We start from the raw sequence: 17,109 nt of genomic DNA on the forward strand, positions 1-17,109 counted from the left end.
CTCGTGTCTCTGTGGTCTGTTCCCGGTGACCCAACTCAGAGGGCTCTCCTGGGGAGGGCAGCTCAGCGCCCACCAGGCCAGGGTCCCACAGAGCTCACTCCTGCCCTCTCCCTGTCCATTGGCCGTGCTCAGGCATGTCACAGGCCTATGGGGCCCAGTTCAGGTCCTCAGCCCCCTGGAAATCAAGCCTGCTGAACCCCAGCCTCTGCCTGTGGGAACAGTGGGTCAGCAGACCCCTTGACCCAGGGGAGCTTCTGTTTTTCATCCTGTATGTTCTGTGCCATCCTTGTATCAAGAACACTTATTAGTAGTATTTTCTGAGCACTTACTGTGGTGTCAAGTGCTTCTCATGCATGATGTCATTCAATCCTCTCAACCACCCTGGGAGGTAGGTACTGTTACTGTCCCCAAGGTATGGAGCCACCAAGTCGGGGGGGGGGGCACCTGAGATTGGAACTCAGGAGATCTGACCTGCAGCCCACTGCTTCATTGTTCACATGGCATCTCCATCCAAACACCTCCTTGGACCCTCACAACAGCCCTCTCTCCCCTGCCTTTGTCCCAGGCCCTTCCCTGGAGTACTCCACTCAGATTCTTCTAGGCTTCCTAAGCAAGCCAGAGAGGTCATCTTGCACACTAGTGGTGGATGAAGATTCAACCCCCAAGTTCTAAGAAAAACAGGGCGTTTCCCGAAGGAGGCTGCAGCTCCACTAAGAGCTACAGATGTGTCAGCCGCATCCGGACGAACAAGGTGGTCTCAGTAATCACTGGGTGTGTACATCTGGGCTGGGCTGTTTTCACCAGCAGCTCGCTCCCTAACAGGCCCATGTGCTCATCTGCAGAAAAGCTTCCTAAAGGGGCCATCAGCAAGCTGAATGATGGGTGGCCAGGAAGGATGATTCAGCAGGCATCCAGGGACACGGCCCTGGGGACCTATCGTCTTGCTAGGAAGTAGACACGTCAAAGGAGAAAAGCCAGAGTGGCCTTCCCAGGCCTCCTCTTGTTGCATTCAGAGCCCAAACCCCACACCCACGGGTGTCTGTGAGTGGCAGCAGCTCCCTCCAGGGGCCCCGAGGCCTGGCTCCCTTCATGGGCTCCCACCTGCATGCTGACCAGGCTCAGCAGTGACCAGGGTAGGGTGGAGGGAAGCAGCAGTGCAGTGAGTCAGACAGATGAGCTGCTCCCACCCAGGAGAGCATGTCAGGGCCTTGGGAAATGGGAAGCACCTTCAAACCCCACACCATCTGGCTATGTCCAAGCAGCTTTTGACTGTCAGAATAGGAAATGCAATTATTGTCTGAGTGGATAAAGAGTCACCCTTCAGAAACCAACAACTTTCCTTACACGCTGTCACCTCCAGAGTCAGGGCTTAGGGTCTGGCAGGTGGACACACACACAGGTGGCAATGGAAGAAGGGGGCCGTTGCTCACATGCCAGACTTTGAAATGGCCAGAGGGACTAATGATCAAACGCTTGTATGTGGGTGATGTAAGGAGTGTATGTAGCAAGCCAGGTGGCAGACAGGATCTGACCTTTGAGCTCGGTGCTGAGGATGTAGCAGGGCATGTGGAGGACTGTAGGGACCTTGTCTGAAGGAGGAGCTCAGTGTGCCTGAGTGCTGTCTTGGGGGCGAACACCTCTATCATCCTGATGCAAAGAGCCAACTCACTGGAAAAGACCCTGATGCTGGGAGAGATTGAGGACAAGAGGAGGGGTGACAAAGGATGCGATGGCTGGATGGCATCACCGATTCAATGGATGTGAACTTGGGCAAACCCTGAGAGATGGTAAGGAACAGGAAACCCTGGCACGTGGCAGTCCATGGGGCCACGAAGAGTCGGACATAACTTGGTGACTGAGCAACAACGATAGCAGACTCTGTTGTCAGGTGCAGAAGTAAACTCAAAGTCTTCTGAAAAATCTGATTTTTTAAAATCTTGGCCAACATAATACCAGTAAATTGTTCTATATTTATTATATTATTAATAAATAGTATCATATGATAAAGTATTATTATATTTTATTTCTTTTTAATTGGAGGATAATTGCTTTACAATGTTGTGTTAGTATACGTATTCCCCTCCTTCCTAAGTCTCCCTCCCACCCCTCTAGGTTGTCACAGAGCACTAAGCTGAGCTCCCTGTGTTATACAGCAGTTTCCCAGTAGCTATGTATTCTACAAATGGTAGTGTATAAATTATTATTACATTTATTTGCTATATTATTAGTATTTATTTGTAATGATCCCCTGAAAGTGTTAGTCACTCAGTCATGTCCCACTCTTTTCAACCCCATGGACTATAACCCGTCAGGCTCCTCTGTCCACAGGACTTTCCAGGCAAGACTACTGGCATGGGTTGCCATGCCCTTCTCCTGGGGAGCTTCCCAACCCAGGGATCAAACCTGGGTCTCCCACATTGCAGGCAGATTCTTTACCATCTGAGCCATCAGGGAAGCCCATTAGTAATGATAAGAAGTTATTATTGTCATTACCATTATTACCACTGCGAGTTTCTAACAAAAGGTGTCTGCAGCCCTGGAGAGGGCTGGGGAGACAGCCTTTGCTGTGAAATTATGCTTTTCTTGTTTACAAAGTACATTGTCTGGTGTAATTGTCACCCCAAGCCTGAGAGCAGCCTGGAAACATCTGTTGTGCCCACCTGACAATTAGGGAAACCAAGGCCCAAGAGACTGTAGCACTTTACAAGGGTCACACAGCAGTGGCAAAGCAGACATTTTGACTCAGGGCTCTCTGATTGCCAGAGGGTGAAGTCTATGTAGTAAGGGAAGGTAGGGGGGCTACCCGTAGAAATGGGGGCCACTGCCTGCACTTTCGCACCAGCAGAGCTGACCCCACCCAGTTACCTGAATTCCCGGCTCCCTGCTCTTAGCACCCGGAGAAAAGCTAAGGGTGGAGATAAGGTGGCCGAGGTGCTGATGCGGCATGTGACACGCAGATTTTTGCAGCTCCAAAGCCAGCCCCTACCCCACCCCCGGCCCCGTCTGGCCAGAGGAATGCAGACGAGAAAGTCAGGTGATGGACAGGGCGTCCATGATGGGCAGATTCCAGTGTCAATCCCAGGGGCTCCGGGCTGAGACCTGCCTCACTTCCGAGGCCACCTCCCCACTTGTGCGTTTCCTGTGTCTGACCAGCCCTGGCTCCTCACCCTCCAAAGGGTCCTTCCATCACTGGGGCTCTCCTGCCTCTTGGGGTCCCACAGCTCTGAGGTCACAGATGTCTCCCACTGGATTCATCTGTTCTCTACAGCAGGAGCAGAAAACTTGCTGTGAATCCTGCCTTCGAGACCAGATGGCATTATTGATGTCCTTAGCTACTTGGAATCCCACCAACTCAACCCATCAATGAGGGAGACTCCAGCCTCAGAACACCCAGGACATAGATATTCTTCTGAAACACCTGTCTAGCAGTTTCCCTGGTCTCTGCCCATCCTCCCTAGCGTAATCACTCACTGCTGTTCCATGCACGGGGAAACGTCTGTCCCAAGTGGATGGAACTCTGACTGGCCCCGGACATTCTGCTGCCCCTGCTCAGAAGCAAGCCCCAAGCCCCATGGTTTACCAGTGGGCCAAATGCAGCCTTTTTGAGGGAGTGGAACTGAACCCCCACCTCTAGGACTGTTGGTTTTTTTTTTTTCAGAAATCCCTCATCTTTTATATGTTCTAACTTCATATATTACCACTATGATGTTTGCCTTAAAACATCAAGGGTTTTTTTCTAGAAAGCAATGATTTTTTTCAGTAGAGTTTTTCCCTCCAACTTGCTGTGAGAGAAGCAAGAGTTATTGAATGGGACTTCCCTGGTGGTCCAGGGGTAAAGACTCTGTGTCTCCACCACAGGAGTCACAGGTTCGATCCCTGGTCTGGGAACTAAGATCCTGCGTGCTACATGGCCAAAAAAAAAATAAGATATGGAAGAGTTATTGGAAAATCAGGGTGATGCACCCAGGTCTCCCAAAGTGGGGACAGACATGAGTGTGGCCAGGAGTGGGCTTGAGGAAGCAGTTTCTGGGACTTTCCTTGCTTGGCCCCTCAGTTCCATCTTACCAGGAGCTCAATTCTATCCTTGCTCAGGGAACGGCATAGAGTAGCAAGAAATATAGGCCCCATGCTGGGCTGCTCAAGGGCCACCAACATGAGGCCTGGGAATGGAGAGAGAAACAGCTGACCACTTATTAGGATTTGGTGCTTTTGCATCCTGACCTGTTTAATCCTGCCACTAACCTGAGCATTACGTCCATTCTGGGCTTCCCAGTTGGTGCTAGTGGTTAAGAACCTGTCAATGCAGGAGATGTAAGAGACGTGGAGAAGGACATGGCAACCCACTCCAGTATTCTTGCCTGGAGAATCCCATGGACAGAGGAGTCTGGCTGGCTATGGTCCACAGGGTCGCAGAGAGTCGGACACTACTGAAGCGACTTAGCACGCACACACCCACATTTTACTGATGAGGAAACTGAGGCTCAGAAAGATGAAGCAAGTTGCCCACAGTCACACAGCCCATAAAATCAGAACTGGGATTTGAACTGAGGTCTATGTAACTACAAGGTCTCTGCCCTTTCAAGGCACCAGGCATTACTCTTGGGGGAGACAGATTAGATTGGTTCTGACTACTGTGCAGCTGATCCCAGACCAGAAGAGAGATGGGACCTCCTGAACTGTCTAGGAACTCCCACAAAAGAACTAAAATCTATCTCATTTTATATTTATTTTATTTTATTAATTTATTTGGCTGTGTTGCGGCACATGGGATCTTTTAATCGTGGCATGTGGGAACTTGTTTCCTGACCAGGGATCAAACCTGGGCCTCCTGCACTGGGGCATGGAGTCTTAGCCACTGGACCACCAGGGAAGTCCCTAAAATCTCTTGTGAGTCGGCCGGCCTTGGACAGAGCCACTGCTCTGTGTTCCCACCATCTGGCGGGCCTGCTACTTCCCAAAGTGAGGACCAAATGAGCAGAGTCACCCAGGTGAACAGAGAGCCTTCAGTGCCACCTGCTGGAGATACAGTAGCAGCATCTCTAGTGGACCCTGCATCCCCAGAACAGGTCATCCCTGGCCACTGAGGAAACTGGGGTTGGGGAGGTATGATGGACAGCAAGAAGCAGGGCAAGACTGCTTCTGAGGAGATTAGTCCTATACTTGATCCTATAAATGGGTGTGGGTTCCTCCTGCCAGAAACTTAGAAAGCTGCATCTGGTGCTCAAAATACACCTGACCTTGCAAGTATAGATGGATGGATGGAGGCATGTCAGCTGCTGAGGGTCAGGCTAGGAGGAAGGCTAGATAATTGCTGTATCATGGAAACAAGGCAATTTTAGGCAATTTCCTGCACAATGCCCTGGCTGTTTAGGTCCAAAGAGATGATTGGAGAGGCCAGCTGGAGACTCAAGTCAACTCTATTTCTGATCAGCCTGAAATTTTCACAACAGTCATGACTATTAATGAGCCTGTGGCTGCTGCCACTATAAACATCCCCTATCTTACCTCTCCCAGCCTGAGTGTCTACAGCATCCACTGAGCGGGGGGCTGGGGTGATTGGCCCCAGGAACCCGGGAGAAGCAAGCAGCTCAGCCCCAGGGAGGGAAGGGAAGAGATCCAGGATGTTCCCCACAGCTAACATCTCTCAAGTGTGTCCTTTGTGTCAAATCATGCGCCTACACGCTACACACCGGGTCTCATTGACCACGGCCGTGACCAATGAAGAAGCAAGGTTCATACCCAGACGAATCAGTGTTCACACGAGTCTCTGTCTAGTGGAGGTCCCCATGACCCAGTCCTGCTGACCACTTTCTGCTGTTCAAGCCACAAAGGAGGAAGCATGATGGAATGGTCAGGAGGCAGCCTCTGGAGCCAGACTGCCAGTCCTCGTCCTCACTGACCAGCACTGTGATCTTGACCAGTTAATTGACTTCTCTGAGCCCCACATTCTCCGCCTGTGATAAAGAGGTTGTAACAGCACCTACCCAGGTTGTGGTGAGCAGGGGCTCCTCTGGGGTTGTGGTGTGCAGACTTCTCATTGCGGTGGCTTCTCTTGTTGAAAAGCAAGGGCTCTAGGTGTGCAGGATGCGGTAGTTATATTACAGCTCCCAGGGTCTAAAACACAGGCCTAGTATCTGTGGCTCATGGGCGTGGTTGTTCCATGGCCCGTGGGATCTTCCTGGGCCAGGGATCAAACCTGTGTCTCTTGCATTGGCAGGCGGATTCTTTACCACTGAGCCACCAGGGAAGCCCTTCATCCCATGTTTGATGTGTTAGTTTTATTAGCATTGAGACTGCTAAATGATTCCTAATTTCCCTTTTGATTTCTTCTTTGGAACATGGGTTATTTAGAAGGATATTGTTTAATTATCAAATATTTAGGGCTTTTCTAGACTTCAGATTTAATTCTCTTGAGGTCAGACAACATATTCTCTAAGATTTTAGTGTTCTTCCTTTAATTCTGTCAGTTTTTGCTTCATTGCACTTTGAAAGTCTATTATTAAATAATCATTTAGGATTGTTATGCCTTCCCAATAAATTGACACTTTTATCCTTATGAAATATCTCACTTATCTCTGATAACATTCCATGCCCTAAAATATACATTGCTTCATATTACTACAATCATACAAACTTTATAATACCTCAATCAGTCAGTCAGTTCAGTCGCTCAAGCTGTGTCCGACTCTTTGTGACCCCATGAACCGCAGGCCTCCCTGTCCATCACCAACTCCCAGAGTCCACCCAAACCCATGTCCATTGTGTCAGTGATCCCATCCAACCATCTCATCCTCTGTTGTCCCCTTCTCCTCCTGCCCTCAATCTTTCCCAAGCATCAGGGTCTTTTCAAATGAGTCAGCTCTCCGCATCAGGTGGCCAAAGTGTTGGAGTTTCAGCTTCAACATCAGGCCCTCCAATGAACACCCAGGACTGATCTCTTTTAGGATGGACTGGTTGGATCTCCTTGCAGTCCAAGGGACTCTCAAGAGTCTTCTCCAGCACCACAGTTCAAAAGCATCAATTCTTTGGCGATCAGCTTTCTTTATAGTCCAACTCTCAAATCCATACATGACTACTGGAGAAACCATAGCCTTGACTAGATGGCCCTTTGTTGGCAAAATAATGTCTCTGCTTTTTAATATGCTGTCTAGGTTGGTCATAACTTTCCTTCCAAGGAGCAAGTGCCTTTTAATTTCATGGCTGCAATCAGCATCCACAGCGATTTTGGAGCCCAGAAAAATAAAGTCAGCCACTGTTTTCACTGTTTCCCCATCTATTTTCCATGAAGTGATGGGACCAGATGCCATGATCTTAGTTTTCTGACTGTTGAGTTTTAAGCCAACTTTTTCACTCTCTTCTTTCACTTTCATCAAGAGGTTCTTTAGTTCTTCTTCACGTTCTGCCATAAGGGTGGTGTCATCTGCATATCTGAGGTTATTGATATTTCTCCCAGCAATCTTGATTCCAGCTTGTGCTTCTTCCAGCCCAGTGTTTCTCATGATGTACTGTGCATATAAGTTAAATAAGCAGGGTGACACTATACAGCCTTGACGTAGTCCTTTTCCTATTTGGAACCAGTCTGTTGTTTCATGCCCAGTTCTAACTGTTGCTTCCTGACCTGCATACATATTTCTCAGGAGCCAGGTCAGGTGGTCTGGTATTCCCATCTTTTTCAGAATTTTCCACAGTTTGTTGTGATCCACACAGTCAAAGGCTTTGGCATAGTCAATAAAGCAGAAGTAGATGTTTTTCTGGAACTCTTGCTTTTTTCGATGATCCATCGGATGTTGGCAATTTGATCTCTGGTTCCTCTACCTTTTCTAAAACCAGCTTGAACATCTGGAGGTTCATGGTTCACATATTGCTTAAGCCAAGCCTGACTTGGAGAATTTGGAGCATGACTTTACTAGCGTGTGAGATGAGTGCAATTGTGCGGTAGTTTGAGCATTTTTTGGCATTGCCTTTCTTTGGGATTGGAATGAAAACTGACCTTTTCCAGTCCTGTGGCCACTGCTGAGTTTTCCAAATTTGCTGGAATATTGAATGCAGCACTTTCACAGCATCTGGACCTAAACTATGAGTGCAACTCTCAGAGGGGGCCCATTTACCCCAGGTGACAGTCATTGCCTCTAAGTCTATGAGGGCTTGTAACTCCTGGTCCAGGCTCATCCCGTGTCTTGTGTGAAGAGCCGGGACCATTTCTGAGCCCCTTCTCCTGATGTCTCAGTACGCTAACTTTCAGGAAGGCTGTGACTGCCACTGCTGGGAGATGTTCTATTTCAATTCAGCAAATGCTCATCGAGTCCTTTAACCAATCAGTTAAAATAATTAAAAGCCATTCTCAGCAACCATATTGTCAATATTCCAGGGCTTTCCAAAGGTTACTATCAAGGGCCAAGTGAAATAACCCTTGGGGAAAAAATTTGATTCTATCAGTAAAGTATTCCATTTCATGCTAAAAAAAATGAACAAAACTACCAGTTGACCAAAGGTGGGAAAATAGGAAGGACTTGCTCTGTTTCGTAGAATTTATTCTTTGTATAAAATAAGACCAACATAAAAGGGGCATCAGCATCATGATGGAGTGAGATGCGTTCTCTGTCTCTCCTTCAATGTACGACAAGTAAGCCATTCACAGCTCAACAGAGATGTCTCTGCCCAACTCACCTGAGATTTCCACACATTTGTACATCTACCAGGGATGGACTGGAGCACACAGAGGAGGTGGAACTAGGGGAATGGTAGAGGTGGCACCTGCCAACCCATACTCCCAGTTGTGATGGCTGAATCTGCAGCCCCAGAGAATCCAGGAGCAGCAGGGGAGGTGGTGTACACCACTCCTGCCTCCTGGCCCTATATAGCAACTCCCATGGCATCCCTCCAGCTGTGGAGACATCCATGACTCTGGTCCCCTGCCCCCATCCCTAGAGGTGAAGCCTAAACCTGACTATATGACAAGGTATGTGTTTGCCTTAGTCACTCAGTCCTGTCTGACTCTTTGCGACCCCAGGCTCCTTTGTCCATGGAATTCTCCTGGAGTGGGTAGCCTTTCCCTTCTCTAGGGCATCTTCCCAACCCAGGGATCGAACCCAGGTCTCCCGCATTGCGGGCAGATTCTTTACCAGCTGAGCCACCAGGGAAGCCCGAGCGGGGAGCCTCTGCTGCTGCTGCTGCTGCTAAGTCACTTCAGTCGTGTCCGACTCTGTGTGACCCGCTAACAAAACTAAAAATATAAAATAGTGCTATAGCGCCACCTGCTGCTGCTGCTAAGTCTCTTCAGTAGTGTCCGACTCTGTGCGACCCCATAGATGGCAGCCTACCAGGCTCCTCCGTCCATGGGATTCTCCAGGCGAGGGTACTGGAGTGGGTTGCCATTGCCTTCTCCGATAGCGCCACCTACTGTAAAACAGAAGAAAGAAAGTGAAGTCGCTCAGTCGTGTCCCGACTTTGCAACCCCGTTGACTGTAGCCTACCAGGCTCCTCCATCCATGGGATTCTCCAGGCAAGAATACTGGAGGGGGTCGCCATTTCCTTCTCCAGTAAAACAAAAGAAAGGCCTCTAATTTCTAATTTGTTCAGTTGCTAGAATGATATTTTTAAAAAAACTTTATGGGAGTTGCTTGGCAGTCCAGTGGTTAAGACTCTGCGCTTCCACTGCAGGTGAGAAGTTCAATCCCTGATTGGGGAACTAAAATCCCACGTCGTGTGGTGTGGCCAAAAAGAAAAAAAAGAGAGAGAGATTGAAATGCTGTAAAAGAACCAAACAGAAATACTGGAGTTGAAGAGCTCAATAAACGAGATAAAGAATGCATTAGAAAGCATCAGAGATGAAGAAAGCGTTAGAAAGCATTTTAAATAGAGCAGACCATATGGAAGAGAGAATTAATGAGCTCAAACATGGAAATCTAGAAGCGATACAAGTAGAAGAAAAAGTAGACCCGCCACAGAGGGGATGTTGAATAACATCCTCTGAACTGAAGAGGAACTTTGAGACTGAAAAACAGAGCAGGCAACTCCATAAAGTGCAATTATGATGTTTATTGTAGGTAACTGACACCCAGGCAGGAGATTATCTGCAGGCATTTGCAGCCACACTTTGCACCAACAAAAGGGGCACAGGGGGATTCAGTTCAGTTCAGTTCAGTTCAGTTCAGTCGCTCAGTCATGTCCGACTCTCCGCAACCCCATGAATCACAGCACGCCAGGCCTCCCTGTCCATCACCAACTCCCGGAGTTCACTCAAACTCATGTCCACAGAGTCGGTGATGCCATCCAGCCATCTCATTCTGTCGTCCCCTTCTCCTCCCGCCCCCAACCTTTCCCAGCATCAGAGTCTTTTCCAGTGAGTCCACTCGTCGCATGAGGTGGCCAAAGTATTGCAGTTTCAGCTTTAGCATCAGTCCTTCCAATGAACACCCAGGATTGATCTCCTTTAGAATGGACTGGCTGGATCTCCTTGCAGTACAAGGGACTCTCAAGAGTCTTGAACAGGGGGATTAGAAGAGGCCAAAGCTAAAAATAGAACCATGTCTAAAATAAATAAAAATAAACATCTAAAAATAGAAACACATCTGCACAGGGAGGACCCAGGGACGATTCCTCCCTCCCCACCCCCACCCCCAGGGGATCTTGTGACCATTATTCCTTAAGGGCCATTAATCATCTGCATCAGTAAAAGGCATTCTTCCAGTTTCCTATCAGATAATTAAAGTTGGTGAGGAGCTTATCTGACCTAGATGCATTCAAGGTGAGTAAGCCAAAGATCAGTCTTGCAGAAATGGGACTGTGGTTCTATCAATAAGGTGGAGCTGACAAAACGGAGTGAGTGCAGTTCAGCCACACAGATAGCCGCCGGCCATCCAGGGTCAAGGGGATGAGGAGGCTGGCCACCAGTAGCATGCTGGCCTTCAGGCTGACAATAAGAAGGCAAGGCTGCCCCTAGACCAGGGCCAGGGGAGGGAAGGGTTGGCTTTCGCCCTCCACGAAGCCTGAAGTTGCTCAGAAACTGCCAAAGTATAGCCGAAGTGGGTGGTACTGTGGTACCTGAGTTCCTCCCCACCTTGGAAGCAGCTGCCAGGCCTAGAGCAGGAACATCAGGGTCACCACAGCAGCCAAGCCAGAGCTGTGAGAGATTCCTTCTGGGTCTTCCAGGAGCTTAAGCAGCTCAGGAATGATGCCTGAGAAAGGCAAGTTGGGCTCAGGAGCTGTCAGGAGCCAAGGGCACATTGGCAGTGGGGGAGGGGGGCGGGGGGGGCAGGGGGACAGTCCCTGCTGCCATAACCACGTGTTGCTTACAGACTAAGTCTGTTTTTCCCCACCCCAGACATGGTGGGCACACACCCTCCCAACTCCACCTGACAGGGCCTCCATCCTCTGGGCATCAACCTGCCCAGAACCAGGGCTCAGCATCGCCCAGGAGGTCCCAGCAGCAGAGGACCTGCTCTGCTTGAAGGAAGCAGATCACCAAGGCTCAGAGAACAGGCCTGCAGGACAGAGTCCCCAGTGGCCTGGTCCATGGCTGTCTTTGGTCCAGGCTATTCTTCAAGTTCTCAGTTTCAAGATGACAGCCCCCACCAAGGTCACTGGAGAAACTACACAGCTGGCCAGAATCCACATCTGACTGGCTCCAGGGATGAACAGGAGGCACCTGAGGATGGAAAACATCATTGAGATGCCCAGGGATGGGCTGCTGGATACTTCAATGAGGCCAGGGAGCCAGGAGTGGAAGAAGGAGAAGCTAATGATTTTATAGTATTTTCCAGGGAGGGAAAGGACGTATGGAAAAGTCAGGAGCCCACATAATAGTCAGCAAAGGTCACGGATCCAGGACTATATCTAAGGTGATGGCCCTGATCAAGTGACATTTCCTCATCTGCAAATCCCTAATGATGGTAGCATTTACCCCATTAAGTTGTGAGAAGAAAGGAAAGGATATGCGCCATGGGAGCGGCTAAATAAATGGGAATCTGTAGATCATGACTGAGGAAGGGTAGTGTAATGGTTAGGGGACGGACTCGGGAGTCTCCTGGACTCACATCCAGCTCTGCTACTGACCACCTGTGGGCTTTCACCACTGTGTACTGGTTTCCTCGTTTGTAAAGGGAGGATGGTACTAACAGTACCAAACTCATAGGGTTAATTTAAGGATTAAAAGAGTTAAAAGAACTCAGGATAATTAACACTCACGTGGTCATCCGAGTATCGACTCATTCTCTCTTGATCTGAGGGTGGGAAGTTACCAGCAGCAAATTTCTTTTTTTTCTAATATTTACTTATTTTACTGAATCAAGTGTTAGTCACTGCACTCAGGATTGTTGCAGCACGTGGGCTCAGTAGTTGCAGAGCCCCGAGACATGTGAGATCTTAGTTCCATTGATTAGGGATCAAACCCGTGTCTCCCATGTCTCCTGCTAATTCCAGATTCTTAACCACTGGACCACTAGGGAAGTCTCCCAGCAGCAAATTTCTAATACTAGACCCTCCCTCTCTTAAGCCATCTTCTGAGAAATGAAGAAGAATTCTCTTATCTCTGACTAAACCAAACATAAATAGGAAACTGAACTACCACAGGGCCACATCATGCACTCCCAAGCCAAGGCAAAACGGTAGCCCCCTCTCCGCTCCCCACAGCAGCAGCACAAGGTTCAGGCCACAGACTTGAACTCTGCAGACTTCCCACCCATAACCGGGTTTTTTTTTTTCCTAATTACGAAAATAACTTGGACTTCCCTGGTGGTCCAGTGGTAAAGAATCCACCTGCCAATGCACAATTCCATCCCTGGTCTGGGAAAATTTCACTTGCTGCGGGGGCAACTAAACCCTTGAGTTACCACTACTGAGCCTGCTGTGCTGTGCTTAGTCGCGTCTGATTCTTGCAACCCCATGGACTGTAGTCGGCCAGACTCTTCTGTCCATGGAGATTCTCCAGGCAAGAATACTGGAGTGGGTTGTCATGCTCTCCTCCAGGGGATCGTCCCACCCCAAGGATCGAACTCTGGTCTCCCGCACTGCAGGCAGATTCTTTACCGTCTGAGCCACCAAGGAAGCCCAAACTCTAAAGCCCCAGAGTTGCAACTACTGAGCCCCCATGTGCTGCAAGTACTGAAGCCTGTGAGCCTAGAGCTTATGTTCCACAACAAGAGAAGACACCACAGCAAGAAGCCCGAGCACTACAATGAAGAGCAGTCCCCCACTCGCTGCAACTAGGGAAAGCCCGTGAGCAGCAATGAAGATCCAGCGCAGCCAAAAATAAATAAAATTAAAACAACTCTCCCTTATTGCCGGAGAAGGCAATGGCACCCCACTCCAGTACTCTTGCCTGGAAAATCCCATGGACAGAGGAGCCTGGTAGGCTGCAGTCTGTGGAGGCGCAAAGAGTCGGACAGGACTGAGTGATTTCACTTTCACTTTTCACTTTCATGCATTGGAGAAGGAAATGGCAACCCATTCCAGTGTTCTTGCCTGGAGAATCCCAGGGACGGGGGAGCCTGGTGGGCTGCCGTCTTTGGGGTCGCACAGAGTCGGACACGACTGAAGCGACTTAGCAGCAGCAGCAGCAGCTTACTTATCGCTGGGAATAATTGTTTATTATTAACATTTTTATGTTTATTCTCAAGCCTTTCATATACACACACATCTTTTTTCTACCTAACTGAAATATACTTTTGTATCTTTCTTTTTAACGGAATAAATGGTAAATATATTCATATAGTATATATTCTTTGGAGAAAAACATTTTAGTGATTTCAGAATGGTGCATTTTATTGACCTACCACAATTTAGTTAATTTCCTATTGCTGGCTGTTCATGTGATTTCAAATTTTACTTTCATTGTATGAAGTACACTTTTTCCCCAGGTATGGAGAAGGAAATGGCAACCCACTCCAGTGTTCTTGCCTGCAGAATCCCAGGGTTGGGGGCGCCTGGTGGGCTTCCGTCTATGGGGTCACACAGAGTCGGACACGACTGAAGTGACTTAGCAGTAGCAGCATGATTTCTATATTTGATCATTCGGGTCCATTTAAAAAACACTTTTGCTTGGCAAAAATGATAGAAAGAAAATATTCTATGGACGGAGGAGCCTGGCGGGGTACAATCCCCGGGGTCGTAGATTGGAACGCGACTGAGCACGCATGCCCCACCCCACGCCCCCTTCACACCTGAAACAGTCTTTTGTAGCTGGATCAGGCTCAGGTCTCTAACCTTCTAAATCTCGCCTCCGCTCTGCCCTCTGGTGGTGGTCTCTGTCCCGCACAAGAGGAACGAACTATTTAAGGAGTTTCCGGAGACAGGGGCGTGACGACTGAGAGTCATATTTGCATACCCACAATGCACTGCACCTAGGACAATTTTTCAATCTAAAAATGGCTATATTCTTCTTTTTTCTTTGAACTATTTTCTCTCAAAAGTGAGAATATTTTCGTAGAATTGTCTGAGAAAAGACAGGTATGAATGGCTCTGTCAGTTGAATAATCACTATTACTGGTTTAGGAGTAACAGTTACCTGAGCAATGCGTGCCGGAAAGCAAAAACATACTCTGGTTTCTCTTCAGATCGTATAAATCTTTCGCCTTTTACTAAAGATTTCCGTGGAGAGGAACAATTCTGAGTTTTTTCCCAATTTTTTGAGGCCTTGCTTTTGCAAGGCTAATTATGATGTGAAAAAAAGAATAGACTAAAGCTGTTGGTGTTTAGATTTACTACGGAGAACTGGTATCCGTCGAAAACCGGTCACGAGGAATAATGAGGCAGGTAATGCTGTCCGACCATCGCTAGACAGATATGCTTGTTGCTGAGTTGTTTTCAATCGTGTTTGGATTTGTGCGACCCCACAGACGGCAGCCCACTAGGTTGCGGTTTCATTTTCTAATGCGTGAAAGTGAAGTGACTCAGTCGTGTCCAACCCTGAGCAACCCGATGGACTGAAGACTACAGAAGCTTTTCCGTCCATCGAAGTTTCCAGGCAAGAGTACTGGACAGACAGATATGGGTGCGTTTAAAAGTAAATTTTAAAAACTGAATTGTAACTTATTGCTTTTCTTGTATATTTGTGAGGGTTTTTTAATGATGAGATAGTTTAGTTTTAAAGCTTGGAGACTAAATTTTGAACTTATTTGTTTAAATTTAGGCGTCAAGAAAGAATTTTGACGGTGCTTAAATAGATTTGATAAAACACGGCAGGAAGCAAGTTTTTAGCCTATCTCATTGGCCAGAACTGAGCTTCCTGTTCCCCGCTTAGCTGCAAGGTAGGCTGGGAAATGTAGTCTTTCTCCTAGGCAGCCATGAGCTCTGCGAGTTTTGCGCTGGCGGTAATAAACACGCCTGCAAATGCAGGAGGTTTAAGAGACACATGTTGGATCCCTGGGTCACGAAGATCCCCTGAAGAAGGGCTTGGCAACCCACTCCAGTAGTCTTGCGTAGAGAATCCCATGAACAGAGCAACCTGGTGGGCTACAGTCCATAGGGTTCCAAAGAGTCCTACACGACCCAATCGGCTTAGCACGCGCACAGAAGAAAGAGAGGAAATGTTGTTCAGTCGCTAAATGGTGTTTGACTCTGCGACACCCTTCCCCCACCATAACTGCAGGATGCCAGGCTTCGCTGTCCTTCACTGTCTCCCGGGAATTTACTCAGATTCACGACCATTGAGTTGGTGGTACTGTTGAACCATCTCGTCCTCTGTTGTTTTTTCTCCTCCTGCCCTCAGTCTTTCCTTGCATCACGGTGTTTTTCCAGAGTCAGCTCTTTGCATCAGGTGGCCAAAATATTGGAGCTTCAGCAACAGTCCTTCCAATGAATATTCAAGGACGATTTCCTCTAGAATTGACTAGTTTGATGCCATTGCAATCCAAGGGACTCTCAAAGAGTCTTCACCACCGCAATTTGAAAGCATCAATTCTTTGGAGATCAGCGTTCTTTATGGTCCAACTCTCACATCCATACATGACTACTGGAAAAACCATAGCTTTGACTATACAGACTTTTTTGCAAAGTGATGTCTCTGCTTTCTAATACACTGTCTAAGTTTGTCATAACTTTCTTTCCAAGGAGCAAGCATCTTTTATTTTGTGGCTGCAGTGATTTTTGGAACCCAAGAGAAGAAAATCTGTCACGGCTTCTGCTTTCCCCCCTTTTATTTGCCATAAAGTGATGAGACAGGATGCCATGACCTTAGTTTTTTTAAATGTAGTTTTAAGCCAGCTTTTTCACTCTCTATCCTCTTTCAATCTCATCAAGAGGCTCTTTAGTTCCTCTACTTTCTCCCATTAGAGTGGTATCATCTTAGAGAGTGAATACTGGAGAAGAAAACCAGCCCTATCTGCCCCAGTAAAGGAGGGAAAGAATCCATCCCCAAGTTCATTCCTTGGGCTCCATTTCTTTGCTTTCCAGACTTCTCCCTGTGGTTATGTGCAAGGGAGCCTGTCTGATGCTGAAACGGGGTTGTGGGGATTACCCCTTCCCAGGGCCTTTTGACATTTTTTTGTAGAGAACCAGGACCCCAGGCACAGGGAGCCTAAGGCAACTGCCCACAGTCTAGCCCTGCGCCTCTGGGGAGGGTAACTTACTTTCCTCTCCCTTAGACAAACTGCTCCTCTCACAACCAAATCTGTTTAAGCAGGACTAAATGCTGGTGGCCAGTGATTTCTTGGGCTCCGAAGGCTGGGTGTCTACCTAACACTGGGATTTTAACTTGCTTGTTCAACTTTGGTAAACAAACAAACAAAAAACCCTGTTGTAATGAGCGCTCCTAGCACCTAGATTACATTCTCCAAATACCATTCTCCATTGAAAGCTGGCTCCTTGGAGAAATGGCTGTCTGGTTCTTGGGAACCTCTTCAAGATGCTATGTTTACGGGCTCATGGCTGGAATCAGCCATGCCCAGACAGATTTAGACAATCAGCTGCTAAGATCAGAGAAAGAGAGAGCTATGCCCCCAGGTGAAAGAGCATTCTGCTCCTGTTAAGTAATCTTGCCAGGAAAAATTGAAGTTGAATCTGGTAAGACTAGATCTTGCCAAAAAAAAGACTAGATCTGACTACCAATTAACAGAAGAGCAGAGAGCACAGTGGAGCTTTTCTGCAGCACTAGGGGTCACGGAGAAGGCAATG

The 17,109-nt window shown here is 48.0% G+C and overlaps 1 long non-coding RNA gene and 1 other non-coding gene across 2 annotated transcripts; one reads left to right on the top strand and one right to left on the bottom strand.

Moving 5' to 3' along the window:
• Positions 1-10,060: 10,060 nt before the first annotated feature.
• Positions 10,061-11,625, bottom strand: LOC129551092 (uncharacterized). Its single transcript, XR_016039475.1, has 3 exons — positions 11,355-11,625; positions 11,060-11,177; positions 10,061-10,512 (listed from the first exon to the last, which is right to left on the bottom strand). It is a non-coding gene; the product is annotated as an uncharacterized LOC129551092 (long non-coding RNA).
• Positions 11,626-14,532: 2,907 nt separating this feature from the next.
• Positions 14,533-14,648, top strand: LOC129551829 (U5 spliceosomal RNA). The gene has a single exon (XR_008685144.1). It is a non-coding gene; the product is annotated as a U5 spliceosomal RNA (small nuclear RNA).
• The last annotated feature ends 2,461 nt before the right edge of the window (positions 14,649-17,109 follow it).

Source organism: Moschus berezovskii, chromosome 17, assembly GCF_049115385.1.
Source record: "Moschus berezovskii isolate FMDL1 chromosome 17, NW_MosBer_1.0, whole genome shotgun sequence".
NCBI classification, from domain to species: Eukaryota; Metazoa; Chordata; class Mammalia; order Artiodactyla; family Moschidae; genus Moschus; species Moschus berezovskii.